The sequence below is a fragment of the Coffea eugenioides genome, chromosome 1 (assembly GCF_003713205.1).
Source record: "Coffea eugenioides isolate CCC68of chromosome 1, Ceug_1.0, whole genome shotgun sequence".
NCBI classification, from domain to species: Eukaryota; Viridiplantae; Streptophyta; class Magnoliopsida; order Gentianales; family Rubiaceae; genus Coffea; species Coffea eugenioides.
In genome coordinates, this window is record NC_040035.1 from 32,101,485 (window position 1) to 32,118,998 (window position 17,514).

Below are 17,514 nucleotides of genomic sequence, written 5' to 3' on the forward strand. Positions count from 1 at the left end.
AACAATGAAAGCTTTAAGACCACTTTTTATATTTTTATTAATATCTGTGCGAATTGTTATTTCTCATGGATCCAAATTCGTGATCTTCTTCATTTATTCATTCATTTATTTTGCATTTTTGAAGAATAATACATGACTCTAAGCTCTGTAAACAGCTATATATGGAGCCTAATATATAAACCAAAAGACAAAATCACCTGACAATTGAAAATTTTTCCTGGCATCTATATGAGGTATGCCACTTTCAAAATTGTTATATTTTTTCATTATTTGTCGTTTAATTTCTGTCATTAATCACATTATCTTGTTGATCACATAATTAATACGTTAATCTACTCTATCAATGTGGTAAAAATTAACTATGTATAAAAGTGTTTCTTTTTTCAGCCTTTCATTCTCATTTGGTGAATCCACCAAATCCCCAAAAGACCATTTCATCACTCTATGATTTTTCCCTTATCTTCTTTCCATGCCAAGTTTACAAAAATAAATGACAGGAAAAACATAACTATACATAATCTACCAATTGTTTATATGATCATATTTCCAAATGGAAGTTAAGAAAAGCTCAATTCTGTTTTCCTGAATACAAACAAAAAACTGCACAGCCAAAAAACTGCAAAGCCAAGGCTTTTTTCCCCTTTCCCTACTCTCTTCCTCTACCACCAGCAACTCTATCCCTGTACCCATTCTTTTTTTGGGGTGGGGATATGTGACTTTTAGTCTTCACTGAACTTTTTGCCATCTCTATGTAATATCAGCTCAGCGAAATCTGAACTCATCTTTAATCCTGTATTGAAACGAGTTCGGACACCTGTCTAGACTAGAGCCAGCCAGAGAGGAGAAGTTGCAGTCATGTAACGTTATGACAGTGATGTTTGTGGCTTACACTATTCTCGTTTTGTCTTTTATCTTGTAAATTTCTACCTTTGTTTAAGCCGTTCGATTTCTTGCCCCCCGAGTAGGTCTAATTGTCCAGCAATGCCCTCCAACAAGGCAAGCAACTCCAATGCCCTTAAAACTATTTCTTCTATGACATTAAAAGTTATTTTGGGGTGAAATAAAACTCTTACTGGGTGTTGTAATTTTTCTTCTTTTTATTTGTACATGCGAAGATTTTTAATTCGGGATGAATCTGAAAAAGAAAGAGCAAAAGTTCTTTCCCAAATAAAAAATTTTGGTCAGCAACTGTATTTATCTAACAAAAATTATATCTTATTGGAAATACTAAACAACATATATTAAAACAACGTGGACATCATTTTGCCAGAGAGATTGTGTGTGTGTGTGTGTGTGTGTTCAATTTTGCTTTTGTTTTTCTTTTCTGTATGAGAAACTAATAAAGAAGAGAAGGTGAAGTGATCTTCAGTTCTGTATGGGTTTTTTTCGCTTTCTGTTACATTTCTTTTTCCTTGTCCTCTAAGAAAAAGCTGCTTCTTCTTCTTCAATAAAATTAACGTCTTTTTGGGTCCAAGCAGTGGCAGCAAACTAGTAAAGTTTTCCAAGCAAATAAATTTTTGTCTCCTTTGGTCACAAGGAGTGGTCCAATACCGACCTCATGAACAAATAAAAAGGCCAATTTGGTACTTGTAAGGCAAGATTAGCGGCTGTCATGACAATGATCTTCAACGATGAAAGCTTTAAGACCCCTTTTTATATTTTTATTAATAATCTGTGCGAATTATTATTTCTCATGACTCCAAATTTGTGATCTTCTTCATTTATTCATTTGTTTATTTTGCATTTTTGAAGAATACAACATAACTCCAAACTCTGTAAACAGCTATATATAGAGCCTAATATATAAACCAAAAGACAAAATCACCTGACAATTGCAAAATTTTCCTGGCAGGTATATGAGGTATGCCACTTTCAAAATTGTTATATTTTTTTCATTATTTGTCGTCTAATTTCTGTCATTAATCACATTGTCTTGTTGATCACATAATTAATACGTTAATCTACTCTATCAATGTGGTAAAAATTAACTATGTATAAAACTGTTTCTTTTTTCAGCCTTTCATTCTCATTTGGTGAATCCACCAAATCCCCAAAAGACCATTTCATCACTCTATGATTTTTCCCTTATCTTCTTTCTATGCCAAGTGTACAAAAATAAATGACAGGAAAAACATAACTATACATATTCTACCAATTGATTATATGATCATATTTCCAAATGGAAGCTAAGAAAAGCTCAATTCTGTTTTCCTGAATACAAACAAAAAACTGCACAGCCAAAAAACTGCAAAGCCAAGTCTTTTTTCCCCTTTCCCTACTCTCTTCCTCTACCACCAGCAACTCTATCCCTGTGCCCTTTCTTTTTTTGAGGTAGGGATATGTGACTTTTAGTCTTCACTGAACTTTTTGCCATCTCTATGTAATATCAGCTCAGCGAAATCTGAACTCATCTTTAATCCTGTCTTGAAACGAGTCCGGACACTTGTCTAGACTAGAGCCAGCCAGAGAGGAGAAGTTGTCAGTCATGTACCGTCATGACAGTGATGTTTGTGGCTTACACTATTCTCGTTTTGTCTTTTATCTTGTAAATTTCTACCTTTGTTTAAGCCGTTTGATTTCTTGCCCCCCGAGTAGGTCTAGTTGTCCAGCAATGCCCTCCAACAAGGCAAGCAACTCCAATGCCCTTAAAACTATTTCTTCTATGACATTAAAAGTTATTTTGGGGTGAAATAAAACTCTTACTGGGTGTTTTAATTTTTCTTCTTTTTTTTTTGTACATGCGAAGATTTTTAATTCGGGATGAATCTGAAAAAGAAAGAGCAAAACTTCTTTCCCAAATTAAAAATTTTGGTCAGCAACTGTATTTATCTAACAAAAATTATATCTTATTGGAAATACTAAACAACATATATTAAAACAACGTGGACATCATTTTGCCAGAGAGATTGTGTGTGTGTGTGTGTGTGTGTTCAATTTTGCTTTTGTTTTTCTTTTCTGTATGAGAAACTAATAAAGAAGAGAAGGCGAAGTGATCTTCAGTTCTGTACGGGTTTTTTTCGCTTTCTGTTACATTTCTTTTTCCATGTCCTCTAAGAAAAAGCTGCTGCTTCTTCTTCTTCTTCTTCTTCAATATAATTAACGTCTTTTTGGGTCCAAGCAGTGGCAGCAAACTAGTAAAGTTTTCCAAGCCAATAAATTTTTGTCTCCTTTGGTCACAAGGAGTGGTCCAATACCGACCTCATGAACAAATAAAAAGGCCAATTTGGGACTTGTAAGGCAAGATTAGCGGCTGTCATGACAATGATCTTCAACAATGAAAGCTTTAAGACCCCATTTTATATTTTTATTAATAATCTGTGCGAATTATTATTTCTCATGAATCCAAATTTGTGATCTTCTTCATTTATTCATTTATTTATTTTGCATTTTTGAAGAATACTACATAACTCCAAACTCTGTAAACAGCTATATATAGAGCCTAATATATAAACCAAAAGACAAAATCACCTGACAATTGCAAAATTTTACTGGCAGGTATATGAGGTATGCCACTTTCAAAATTGTTATATTTTTTCATTATACTTTCAAAATTTCACTGAACTTTTTGCAATCTCTGTGTAATATCAGCTCAGCGAAATCTGAACTCATCTTTAATCCTGTCTTGAAACTAGTCCGGACACCTGTCATGACTAGAGCCAGCCAGAGATGAGAAGTTAAACGACAAATAATGAAAAAATATAACAATTTTGAAAGTGGCATACCTCATATACCTGCCAGTAAAATTTTGCAATTGTCAGGTGATTTTGTCTTTTGGTTTATATATTAGGCTCTATATATAGCTGTTTACAGAGTTTGGAGTTATGTAGTATTCTTCAAAAATGCAAAATAAATAAATGAATAAATGAAGAAGATCACAAATTTGGATTCATGAGAAATAATAATTCGCACAGATTATTAATAAAAATATAAAATGGGGTCTTAAAGCTTTCATTGTTGAAGATCATTGTCATGACAGCCGCTAATCTTGCCTTACAAGTCCCAAATTGGCCTTTTTATTTGTTCATGAGGTCGGTATTGGACCACTCCTTGTGACCAAAGGAGACAAAAATTTATTGGCTTGGAAAACTTTACCCGTTTGCTGCGACTGCTTGGACCCAAAAAGATGTTAATTATATTGAAGAAGAAGAAGAAGAAGAAGAAGCAGCAGCTTTTTCTAAGAGGACATGGAAAAAGAAATGTAACAGAAAGCGAAAAAAACCCGTACAGAACTGAAGATCACTTCGTCTTCACTTCTTTATTTGTTTCTCATACAGAAAAGAAAAACAAAAGCAAAATTGAACACACACACACACACACACACAATCTCTCTGGGAAAATGACGTCCACGTTGTTTTAATAAATGTTGTTTAGTATTTCCAATAAGATATAATTTTTGTTAATAAATACAGTTGCTGACAAAAACTTTTAATTTGGGAAAGAACTTTTGCTCTTTTTTTTTTAGATTCATCCCGAATTAAAAATCATCGCATGTACAAAAAAAAAGAATAAAAATTAAAATACCTAGTAAGAGTTTTATTTCACCCCAAAATAACTTTTAATGTCATAGAAGAAATAGTTTTAAGGGCATTGGAGTTGCTTGCCTTGTTGGAGGGCATTGCTGGGCAACTAGACCTACTCGGGGGGCAAGAAATCGAACGGCTTAAACAAAGGTAGAAATTTACAAGGTAAAAGACAAAACGAGAATAGTGTAAGCCACAAACATCACTGTCATAACGTTACATGACTGACAACTTCTCCTCTCTGGCTGGCTCTAGTCTAGACAGGTGTCCGAACTCGTTTCAATACAGGATTAAAGATGAGTTCAGATTTCGCTGAGCTGATATTATGTGAGAACCCGTACTTTTCTTAATTGCTAATATTAATTACACGTTTTTCCACATTTTATTTATTCAAACATTGTGAAAATAATTTTTATGAGTAAATATAGTTTTTAGATGATTTTTCTAGTATCGGTTAGATTTTTAGAAAATAAGAATGTATATCGGACGTGGAACCCACTAGTGTGGAAAGTTTGGTAAAATTCGGCCAACTAGGTTAAGATTTGGATACTTGGTTTAATTTATCGGTTGTTATGAGATATTTAGAGGTTACCAAGTGGTTGGTGTGAGAGAGAGAAAAAAGTTAGGCAAGTAATTAATGAAAGTGACATGTGTCACTTAGAGATTCATTCCTACATTTGACTTACTATTCATCCTTTTACCATTTACTAAATAAACCCAAAAATTGACCAAAAATCTTCCATTCTTTCCAAGCTTGTGGCCGAACCTCTCTACAAGGAAGAAAGAAAGAAAAGCTCTCCAAGTTTTGCTTCAATCTTGCTCCAATCTACCAAATCAACCATTGAATCTTGTTTTTGCTCCATAGAAAACCTTAAGTGAGTGATAGTGAGGTGTTTTGTGGAGTTGTTTGGCAAGCTAAGGTGACTAATTGCTCTCTCTCTCTCTTGTTTTACTAAGGTGAGCAGTGAAGGACCCCTCTCCTCCCTCTAATGATGCTTAATTCATGATTGGTGGTAGTATAAGATGCACTTTTATAGATTATATCTTGATTTTGGTTGAATTGATGAAGTTTTATAATTATTGGGGATTTTTCTGTTTTCATATGAATATGATTCTGTGATTATGTATGATGATTGGAAATGGTATTTAAGGAAGCTAGAAGGTGGAAAAAGTGGTAAATTGCAAGCAATTTCTGTTTTGGAAGAAAAATTGGAAAGTTAGGGTTCTTTGAATTACATTCTGCCCGGTTTTGTAGCTCATAGTTAGAAGCCGAATTGGCCTTGGGTTAAAACATAAAAGTTGTAGGCAATGATATTTTAGAGGTGTCTACAAAATTTCAGGTCAATCGGAGTAGCGTAACTTGATAAAAGACGGAATTACCCTTGCTGCCCTGGTTTTACCCGAATTTGAGAATTGCGTCTGTAATTGGTTATTTTGGTTGGGAATGCTTCCGAATTGGTTGTTGAGGTCTTATGATGAATTGTAACCCTGTTTCTTAGCTTTAGGATGGCTTTGGAATTTCTGGATTTGGACTTAGGTAGCCTGATTTATGATATTTGTACCAGAATGCGTTCTGTGAACCTGTTTTTGCGGTTCTGGTGTAGTATCTTGCATTTTTGACCGGGTTACACTCGAAACTGGGCTGAGTGACCTTCTGTAATATTGTATCCCTATCTCTTAGCTTCGAAATGGTAGGTCTTTCACCTTCATCCGATAATCGTAGTGCCATTGGTACCAAAACCGCATAATGACGTCAAAAACTATTTTTTTCGGGTTAACGCTTAACTCCATTTCCGGATTTTTCTGATTTCTTCTAATGCTTATGTATGCTTATGGAGCCCTATTTTGGTGGTATTTGGAATTGGTTTATGACTTGTAATCGAGTCTTATTGTGCTTATTTGAATATTTTAGGGCTTAACTTTCATTTCCGGACTTTTCCCTAACTTGAATTGTACTTGTACTACTTGGAGCTTACTGAACGGCTATTGAATGAACTTATGTTGTGTGTGACTTTGGGACTGGCTGAGGAAAAATAATGAAGCCATGACGGCTGGAAAAGTAAGCAAATTTAGGGGAAATGCTGTCCAATTTTCTAGGCCGTTTGGTTCCTTTAAGTTTGAATTGCCTTTTGGTAGAAATGAAGGGCTTTTGGGTTGTTTGAGCCTAGGTCTTCATGTTACCTTTTCGTTTTCAAAAAAAAATATGTTTTGCACCCTTGCATTAGTAATTATTTGGCGAGGCATACGACTGGTAGTCGAGCCTCACATGTGCATTCTGTATACTCGATTTTTGAATGTGGAACCTTCAATTGTTTTCCTTGGATTATTTTAGGGTTTCTTGGTGATTAAAGCTCTCTTTTGGGAGGTATCTGTACTGACCCCGGTGAGTGTTCCACTACCTGCTACCCGTTATGTGAAATATCTGAATATCTGAAATACTTGATTTATGACTGTTGGAGCCAAATACTGTTTTGATAAAAGGGAGGCGAGGGTGTACTTTATCACACTCGTTCTCTTGTCTGTTCATATGCCAATTTTGAGGGCGTATCTGAATCTGCTATCTGTATCTGTATCTGTTATCTGTATCTGGATCTGTATCTGTTCTGACGTCGTTTGGAAGCTTGTATCCAACGACCTTTCTGTGACCTCTGAGCTCAACACCTGTGGCCAGTTACTCGAGTCGGGCCGGCAAGGGCCTGGTCGATTAGATAACGAACCACGGTAGTCTGTTTTGGGATCTTTGGGTATTGAGACCCTTGATTCCGGTATACTCGAGTATTACCATTTCTGAACTGATTGGATTTCGGGCTCGGTAGAGGTATGTGAGGTGGAAGGAATCGAAGAAAGTGGAGTCTACGGTATTGGTTACTTCTGTAACGTTGACGGAGTGTCAACTATTATTTCGATCAAGTTTCGGTGACGCGAATGGGGATTAGGCTCCTGAGAGCCACCTGTATCCTTCCTATGTGAATCATTGGTTCCTTTCCTTTACATCTGGCATGTGTACCTGATTTGTTAAATGTGAAATGCCCTGATTTTACTGCTATATGTCTGGTACCTCATTGAGCGCAAGCTCACCCCTTTCTGTTCCTTTTTGTTTTCCTTACAGGAAAATAAATACTTTTGGACTGCAATTGATAGTTGGTTGCCGAATTAAGCTAGTTGGACATATCTTTTGTATAGCTCATTTATTGAAACCCTAAATGTACTTTTGGGACCGTTTCTCTTTTGATTTGGCAAACCAGACATGTATCCACTTTTGAATACTTTTGTATGCCACTTTGGCTTGTATCTGCTAAATTTCAACATATAAATATTTGCTTGATGATTGGTTGGGGTTTCGACGGGTCGGTTACTATTCATGGCCGACTCCAGTTTTATGTTTTTTTTACTTTGACATTTTGACTTGTTTACGCGCGTTTGTAAGATTCGGAACGTATTAGATCGCTCTAAACTGAACGACTGAGTCCCGGCGAGAGTTGGGCAGGCGGTCCGCCGAACCCTTTGGTTCGCCGAACCCTTTGGTTCGCCTTAGGGTGAGGTGGGGCTGTCACAGGTGGTATCAGAGCCACTTCGCGTGGTCTCTGCGCGGAGTGAGTTTGGGGCCAAGTGGTGTTATGGTCCTGCTTTTGGTGAAGGTGTCTAAAAGGGTTATGTGCTCTTTGAGCATAAGTTATGAACCGGGCATGTTATAAGTGTAAAAATCTTTATCATGCAACTTGAGGAAGATAGATGTGTATGTCAGGTAGGAATCTTAAACCTTGTTGATTTGCACTTGGGAGCGTACGGCCTGAGTTGTAAATTCTCTTAGTTTGGGATTCTTGTACTCGAGTACCAAATACTTTTCCTAAGGGAATATTTGTGAATTCGGAAGTGGTATAGTCTTGTGTATGATGAGGCAACTAGAAATCATAAGTGATTTTGAGATAAGTTATGATGACAAAGGTTAGAGCACGGGGGATTCTTGTATTGGACTTGACATTGACCGATTGAGGAGATTGGAATGAGGGATGATATCGCGCATTTGCCCAATAAAAGTTGAGCTAGGGTTTTGATAGATAGTGGTTAGATTTGGACTGTAATAGTTACTGTAGATGTTTAACGTGTTAGCTTTGAAAACCTATTTTGTTTCTCCTATGAATGTGCACATTGTTATGTGTCTACTTGATTTTCCTATGGACTACTTTAAACTACATATGTAATTATTTTGTGCTATACCAGATAAATATCTTTGGGATTCTTGATTGATTACCTGTGTCAGGGAATTATTGATGGCACCTTGGCATTGTAAATACAGACTCTACTACAACATTGACACGCGAACTTTTAGAAGAGTTGAAAAGCCTGAGCCTGCAGGATCTCATGGGTGGACTTTTGGATACTACTGGGAAAGCTATGAAGATCTGATGGAAAATCACAAAGTACTAGCATTATGTTAGGAATCTTGGTATTCTTTTCTTTTTTTTTTTCCCTAGTTTATCGACTTCTGCTTGTTCTTTTTTTTTTTCCTCCTTTATGAGGATAGCAATACACTTTTGCCATGCTTAATATATATATTAATTCTTGTGTTCATAAATGTTTTTGCCAATTTACTTAAAGATCATAGAGACATGATCAGTTGAGTTTTCTAACTAGCCGCAACATAGATAAATTGCATAGAATCCCTTATGATTTTTCATGTATCCGCATCACACCCTCCCCTCTGCCTTTCAAGATTTCAAAATGACTACATAACTCCCTATGATTTTGACACTCCAAAAATTTGTGTGATGGAATCATAATATCCACTTAACCTTTTTTTTTTTTGATAAATTTGGGGGGGGGGGGTTTGAATTCAGAATTTCTTATTTATAATCTCTCCGACCTTACCACTCAATCCAACTCTTTCCCCTTCTCCCCAGTTATTAATAGTAATTAATAACAAATAAATAAATCAACTAACACTGTTGTTTATATATATTTTTTTTTAGTTGCAAAACAACTTGTTAACTTTTCTTTCTTTCATCATTTATATCATCGAAATTAGACCCCTTTATTTGTGTGACCCTATAATTGGTTTTGGATATGTATTTCCCACAGGAGAGCATGAAGTGGTGACAATATTACTACAAAATCTGCGTATGGAGACGATGTCAAAGATGATTTAGGTTGTTAAATCTTCGACATTTGACATGAAGGTGATAATTATTCACCATGAGATTCTTGAAGAGTGATTAAGGAATCCCCGTGTCATTTTCCTTTTCAAAGATGAACTGAAACAAGTTGCGTCCAATTTCCATCACCTTAATATTCTTTGCCTGTGACCACATGCTATTCACTCACTCAACAAATTTAACTATTATGATTAATTTTCTCTAATTCCTCAGCCCTTAAAAACTTTTTTTTCTTTATAAATACTAAAAAATTACAGGGATCAGAAGCATTCATGGGTTCTCCTCCTCTCTTCAGTCCATCCTCTGATAAGTGTTTCTGGAGCACTCTCTGCAGCCGCATCGATGTGCTCCTCGAGAGCAGAAAACCCATTGATGATTCATCCTCGCCTCCTCCTACCCAGATGGTACCTTTTCATTTCCTTTTCTCTAAACCAACCCCCTTCCCCCGGGGGCCTAGGGGGAGCGGTCTTTTTTTGCTTGTCTGATCGGTTGCCTATTTCATTAAATTTGAGTTGTTTTTTTTTCCCCGAAATTTGATGGATAGAATGCTGGAGCTGTGGAAAGGGAAAAGAGGATGAAGGAGGATTCCATGCTTCTACTAAGAGGGTTCGACTCTGTTGCTCACTCACTGTCTCAGCTCTCCAACAATCTGGAGAATGCCCTTCAGGTAACTTCAAAGTCAACTTCACGAATCCTTTTTCTTTTCTTTTTTAGGCAACCAACTTCCTGAACATCCTTATCAGCATCCAACTAGATTCCTGACTAATGTCTAAAGCACACATGTTCCATTTCTGTCCTAATTAATTTCCCTCTTGATTAAATTTATCGTATGGTTGATTGAGCCTTTATTACTTCCTTTGTATATCAAACATAAACTGGGACCGATTTTGTAAAATTAGTTATAAATTGGAATGCAAAGTGATGGGAATTTCCCCTACGGTAGGGAGCAAGAGATCTTGCAAAACCGCCCACATCGACTGAAATATTGAATTGTACCTTGGAGAGGGCAAAAAATGAACAGCAATTGCCACTGAAGAAGGAAGATGAACATGGAGAAGAAACTGAAGGATAGAGTAATGAAGAAGGAAAGAGGGGACATAAGAGAAAGTTTGATACTCAAGGATATTATGATCAAGATCAATAGGATGTATCCCTGAAGGGAAAGATGAAGAGCTCAAAAGAAATGGGAAACCTCAGCAAAGCGAAAAATGTTGGTATCTATCAGATTTAATTTTGGGATATTCTGATCATTGAAGAGTTTCTATTGCAAGAATTTTGTAGTGACAGTTCACTTTGTACCCCTCTCAATTTATTTATCTTTGTGTGTGTTTTTTGAAGCTTGCAATTTCAATGGCAACAAAAGCTGGTGCCCTTGCAAGAGAACTGAAATCCATAAAATCAGATTTATGCTTCATGCAAGAGCGCTGCACTCTATTAGAGGAAGAAAACAGGAGGCTTCGTGATGGATATTCCAAAGGAATAAGACCAGAAGAAGATGATCTGGTAACTTTTCATTTTATTGTGCTCTTCTGCATGACATAAAATCGTAGACACAAAGGGCCAAAAAATAAAAAATAAAGATCTTTGTTCTTTCATTAGGTCTATTTCTCGAGTTCTTCTAAATTTCTAATGTCTATAAAGATAATGTATGACTTGGAGTCTAGGATATGCGCATAATGTTTATCTAATGTCCAGGTAAGGCTTCAATTGGAAGCACTCCTTGCTAAAAATCAACTGGCAAATTAGAATGCAAACTTGGCCCGGAAAACCGGTGCCTTCACCAGCTAGTAGAGTACCACCAGCTCACCACGCAGGATCTGTCCGTGTCTTATGAGAACTTGATAAGAGGAATGTGCTTAGACTTTTCATCACCAAATTCTGTACGAGAAGAAGATAAAGAAGAAGAAGAAGAAGAAAAGTGCAGAGGAGTTGATGGCACTAAGGCTTCTATAGAGACTCCGAGGCCAAATATTTTGGGATTCTCCTAGTCACTGGATGCATACTACGATGAACCATGACTGAGTCTAATTGATGGTTGTGGTAAAAACTTGCAATGTAGATTATCGACGATCCTTTCAACAGATGGGTTTCGTCATTTCATTTAATTTTTTTATTTTGTATTTTTTTTCCGACAGAGGGATCGTCTTTGTTAAATAATACCCTATACTTATTATTATGTGAGATGCTCCAATTAAGTTCAATTGACAACCGAAAACAGAGCAGTTTTCAATTCACTGGTAGAAAAATGGAAGACTCAGAAAACCGAGACTGGCGTTCCAATGCTCCTATTTAGGCAGCAGAGTCAATGCTTAGGGAAAAACCGAGCAGCAATTTGAAAGATCTTTTGAAACATGCTGTGACTTCTACAGGAAACGAATTTAACACTAGAACTATCGGTACTAGGTGTCATTAAATGCCATATTGAAAATGCTTGGAAGCCTCAGATACACATCTTATATGAACTAACCTCGGGTATATCAGGTATTTCCTAGATAGCAAACCTCGGGTTAGCCCACATGAACTAAAATTCTGGTTCCAAAAGTTGCTCGGACAAAAAAGAAAAAAATGAAAAAAAAAAGCTTCTTGGGCAGTCAAAAGCTGCTTTCACACTTCAATTATTTCTTCTTCCTAACATATTTCTTATGAGTTGCCCCAAATGTAGTCCTCCGTTCATCTCCCAATAACGTCCATCCTTTTCTCATACTGCAGACAGGTAAAAAAGAAACCAAATGTCAAACACAGATCATATAGTAGGTTGCAGCACCACATACATAGAGGCCTTGTATCAGCATGCATAAAAGAAGGATTACCAACACCTACAAAGACTCAAAAGCACAAGCTGTCTGCGAAGCGAAAGTAATGTTCCCGGTAGTTAACAAGAAGACTAGAAGAACCCATGAGCCAAGACGGGTTCAACTAGTACAGTATTTTTCCACATATCTTTTATGATTCTGCGCGTACAACCAGAGGTGCAAACTAAGCTGAGTCGAAGCGGGAAAGCAGGTTACATATTGCAAAAGAATTAGAAGCACTCTCACACTACTTTATAGTGTTTGACGAAACAAGTACTTGATAAACAAGTACTTCCTCAGAATTGCACATTATGTAGTGCTTTATTAGAATATGGTAACCGAAGCTAGAAAGCTATCAATTACCAGCAATTTGAGCAACACAGAAAGATAATATTACCGTCAGGGCAAGAACTTGCTCAGGACATCCTATGGGAAAACTCATTACGCAAAAGAGTTTTTTTTAAGCGCTAGACTCATTATGCAAAATTATTCAGCAAAAACTGCATGAAGCCCATTTACATCACAAATGAAAATAGTTTTCTTCCTGTGATGACTAGAAAGTATGAAGTCTCAAGTAAAACGAGTCCGCACACCTGTCTAGACTAGAGCCAGCCAGAGAGGAGAAACGAATCCGGACACCCCTCTCTCTTCCGCTGCCACCAGCAACTTTATCCTATGCCTTTTCATTTTTTGGGGTGGGGATACGTGTCTTTTAGTCTTCACTGAACTTTTTGCCATTTCTATGTAATATCAGTGAAATCTGAATTCATCTTTAATCCTGTCTTGAAACGAGTCCAGACACCTGTCTAGACTAGAGCCAGCCAGAGAAGAGAAGTTGTCAGTCATGTGACTGAACGCAATTGAGAGGGACGTAGCATTAGAAACTTTTCTTACCCTCTTACCAGATTCCGGATACCACGTCTTTGATTGATTGACCTCTTTTTTGACATCCTACGGAACTTTTCTCCAATTTATTAGGGATAATTTTAGAAACCACCCCTGAGGTTCTTGCTAGTATTTAGATAAACTCTCATCAAGGGCTCTCCGTGTCATTTTCAGCAACAATTAGAACTCAAATTTAGAGAAACTCACCAAAAATGTAGTTTTCATTAGAGTTTCCTTAGTTCATTAGTTAGAGTAGTATAGAGTAGTTAGAATAGTTTATCCTTCTTGTACTTGGAGTTAGATTTGGATGAAAATTTGAGGAGCAAATATGGAGAGTTTGAAGCTCATGTGACAAGGGTGACTTCTCTCCTATCACTTTCTCTTTTGTATTTGATTTCATGTTTAACTATAATACAAGTTTGGATTTTTTTTCTTCATGTTTAGTTAAAGTTTATGCCTAGAATTATGGATGAACTTTCTATATCTTGTTAGTGATGTTTACTTGATTATTTGATGATATTATTTTAAACAAGTTATTTATAACTTTTGCTTTTCTAATCATGATTAACCAGCTATTAATTCGGATAATCTTAAGGTGCTAAGTTTGTAATGAGAATTGGAATTTAATACTAGTTCAAGTAAGTGATAAATCTAGGGAGTTCACTCACGAGAGTAGAGGAGCACCTTTATGGCTTTAGTGACTTGTTTAATGTAATTTCATAGAAGAAATGAACTTGTAGTTAATTCATAACCACGAAAGTGGGTATGACTTAGTTACAAGTACAATTGATTCACTACGAGAGTAGGTTTCATATACATTAGAAAATTGCGCCATAACTAGCCAAGATAATAGCATTCACTTAACCGATAATGTCATTTTCAAGAATAGTAAGGAATTCCATACCTCAAGGAGCTTTCTAGTGTATTTTTGTTACTTTTATAGTGCAGATTTAATTTCTTGTACTTGTGATAGTGTAAATAATAAAGAAATTTGAAAACCACCAATAATTGTCACCCTTCCCTGTGGGATCAACACCTAATACCCCTATGCTCAATAAACGACCTGTATACTTGCAGAAAAATTGCGTATGGAGTATTTAAGATTTTATAAATGTAAAACTTGATTGTGGATGAACTAATTGTATAAATGTAAAACTTGATTGTGGATGAAAAATTGCTCGTCAAGTTTTTGGCGCCATTGCCGGGGAAGATTTGTCAATATCAGTGCTAAAAATAACTTTATTAATTTAGACATTTTTCTTGTTTTCTTGTTTTTGTTGTGTTTAGTGTCCTTTTGTTGTGTCTCGTATGTTTGTTAAGTCTTTAATTGTATGTTTTTTGTTTAAGTTGAATCATCTATTTTTCTTGACTTAATGTGTTTTGGAGTTACTTTGAAAGCATGTTTAGGGATTCAAGGAGAGTAGAAAATATGAGGGGACAATGCATGAGAGAAGAAAGACCGACAATGGATAGTTACTACATGCAAAGCTCCATAGATAGAGGTAACCAAGAAATTACTAAAGGTATATCGTTTGAAGATGATTTTTTTTTTTTTTTTTTTTAGTGTAAGCGGGAGGACTCGAACCCGAGACCTCTTGCTTACACTCCCTCCCCCCGTACCACCCAACCCTTGAAGATCGTTTGAAGATGGTTTAAGGTGTTTAAAGGCTAAACTTGATGTTATAACGTTACAAGTTCAATTGGACACCATTATACATGAGATTGAACGAAAGAGAAATGTTAATGTTTTTTATTCTAATCATATGATTTGTGAGTTGTGCGGAGGATATCATGCTACTCATACATGTATGCAAGCACAAAATATGGATTATTATGGTGAATTTGGGCATTATAATTCTTGTTTTGATCAATGCAATCATAATTGGGGTTATTATTCTGCTTATGGTTAGGATAATCAATGTGCTAATAGTGATTCTCTATATTTTTATGATTATCAACCCGAACGTGTCCAATATGAATCAAAACTATCTTTGGATTTGGCAATAGAAAGATTAGCTAATATATCTTTACCTTGGCAATTAGAAAGTGAACCATTAACTAATGACTCTAAACCATCTTCGGAGTTAGCTATAGAAATTGTCGCGCCCCATTTTTTTTGAAATAAAAATTATGAGTTATAAAAAATGAATTTTTGTATTTAAGTGTTAGAAAAATGAATTTTCATTTGGAAAATGAGTTCTTTTTATTTTAGAAAAAAAAATAAAACAAAAAGAGGGTTTAAAATGGGACTTAAAAAATGTAACGATTTTGACCCAAAATAATAATCTAAAAAGGGTTTTTAGGAAAAATAGGAGTTGCCACTTGGTATTAAGTTAAGATGTATCAAATCACCTAAAAATATGTTTTTTAATAAAAAATAAACAAAACCCTTTTTAGATGACTCCAGATCTTCAGAAAACAAGAGAAAAGAGTTCGGGAGTCACGGTTGAAGAAAGCGAAGGCAAAGATTTGATCTAAAACACCCTTCAACCTAGCCAAGATTAGTTGCCTGATTTAGTCGAAAATTTTCTTAATTTAACCTATAAAACTTATCGCATTTGGATGTTACTATATGGATACAAACCTAGACCAAATGGATATCAGGAGAGTCGAAATATCTTTTCAAAATTTAATTGGTGCAAATCACATTAATTATGATATCCAAGAATAATTCTTAGAAGAGGTCACGAATATGCAAAGATGAGACTCAAAGAAAAAGAAGAATTATAATATATAAATATTCGTGACCTAAAACAATATAATGGATACGGGAGATTTAAATTCGTGACTTCAATTTTTCCTTCTTATAGAGGGGGACAAGAGAGTGCTAAGGTTAAGAAGTCACACTTGTTCATTTCCCATATTTGAAGGGTGATTCTCCTAATCAAGTAAATGGACTAACCTATTTCCATTTCCTAAATGAAATGCCAGTCTAAATGCCATGTTTCGTGCACATAGGGGTAAGAGAGATAATATATAGATGAAATATCATGCAAGATGAGAAAATATCCTAAAAATGAAAAATATGTATGAAATGCGATGAATGTCACACAAAAAGTGTGAATCTAGCGCGAAAACGACCTAAGAAGTCTAGCATTAGACTAGCCCATTTCTACAAGTCTTCATTAGCGTTGGACTAGTGAGAAATCGGAAAGACTGACCACAACTAACGTTGGACTAGTGCGGTGACATCATGCATTTATTATAAACAAATAAATCATATAAGGTAAGGTATAATTAAAACAAATAAACACATAATGCACATAGAACACGCAACACATAAGTATAATTTCTAAATGCAAACGCTAATGAAAGCGAATAAACACGTAAACACGCAAGCATGCAAGCACAAAAACAAATAAATGCAAATAAAAGCCTAATTATTACATTCGGGGCCCTAACTACAATCTAAGGAAAAAATTTTAAAAATAATAACCTAACTATTATATTTATCTAACTAAATACATTTTTAGCAAAAAATTAGAACCTATCTATTACATAGGCTAGCTAAATACATATCTTAGGCACCTATCTATTACAATTTGGCATGTTAATGCCTCTCAAATAATCATCAAAATTAAATAAAATAAATGAAACTTAAAATGAACAAAATTGAACAATTAAAAGGAAAAGCACTCAAAACATGCAATTACATATTAAAAAAGTACATTGGAGCACATAAAAGAATTTGAAATAATAAAAGAGGTTACCTCCCTTGAAGTTGTGGTTGAATGGGGTGAAATTTACCCTACTTATGCTCCAAAATCAACAAAATAATCAAGGTACCAATTTAATTATAAAGAAATGAAAATAATCATGAAATCTACCAATTAAATCACCTAAATGAAGTATAAATAACGATTAGAGGAGAAAAGTAACTTATATTAAAAAAAAAACCGCCATGGACCTAATTACAAAAATTAAGAAAATTTTCGACTAAATCACGCAACTAGGTTTGGCTAGATTGAAAGGGTGCCTTAGATCAAATTTTTGCCTTCCCATTCTTCAACCGTGACTTCCGAACTCTTTTCTCTTGTTTTTTGAAAATCTGGAGCCATCTAAAAAGGGTTTTGTTTATTTTTTATTAAAAAATATATTTTTGGGTGACTTAGTACACCTTAACTTAATACCAAGTGGCAACTCCTATTTTTCCTAAAAACCCTT

General features: G+C 35.4%; 1 pseudogene; it reads left to right on the top strand.

Moving 5' to 3' along the window:
* Window positions 1-8,791: 8,791 nt before the first annotated feature.
* Window positions 8,792-11,661, top strand: LOC113770398 (annotated as a pseudogene).
* Window positions 11,662-17,514: the final 5,853 nt, after the last annotated feature.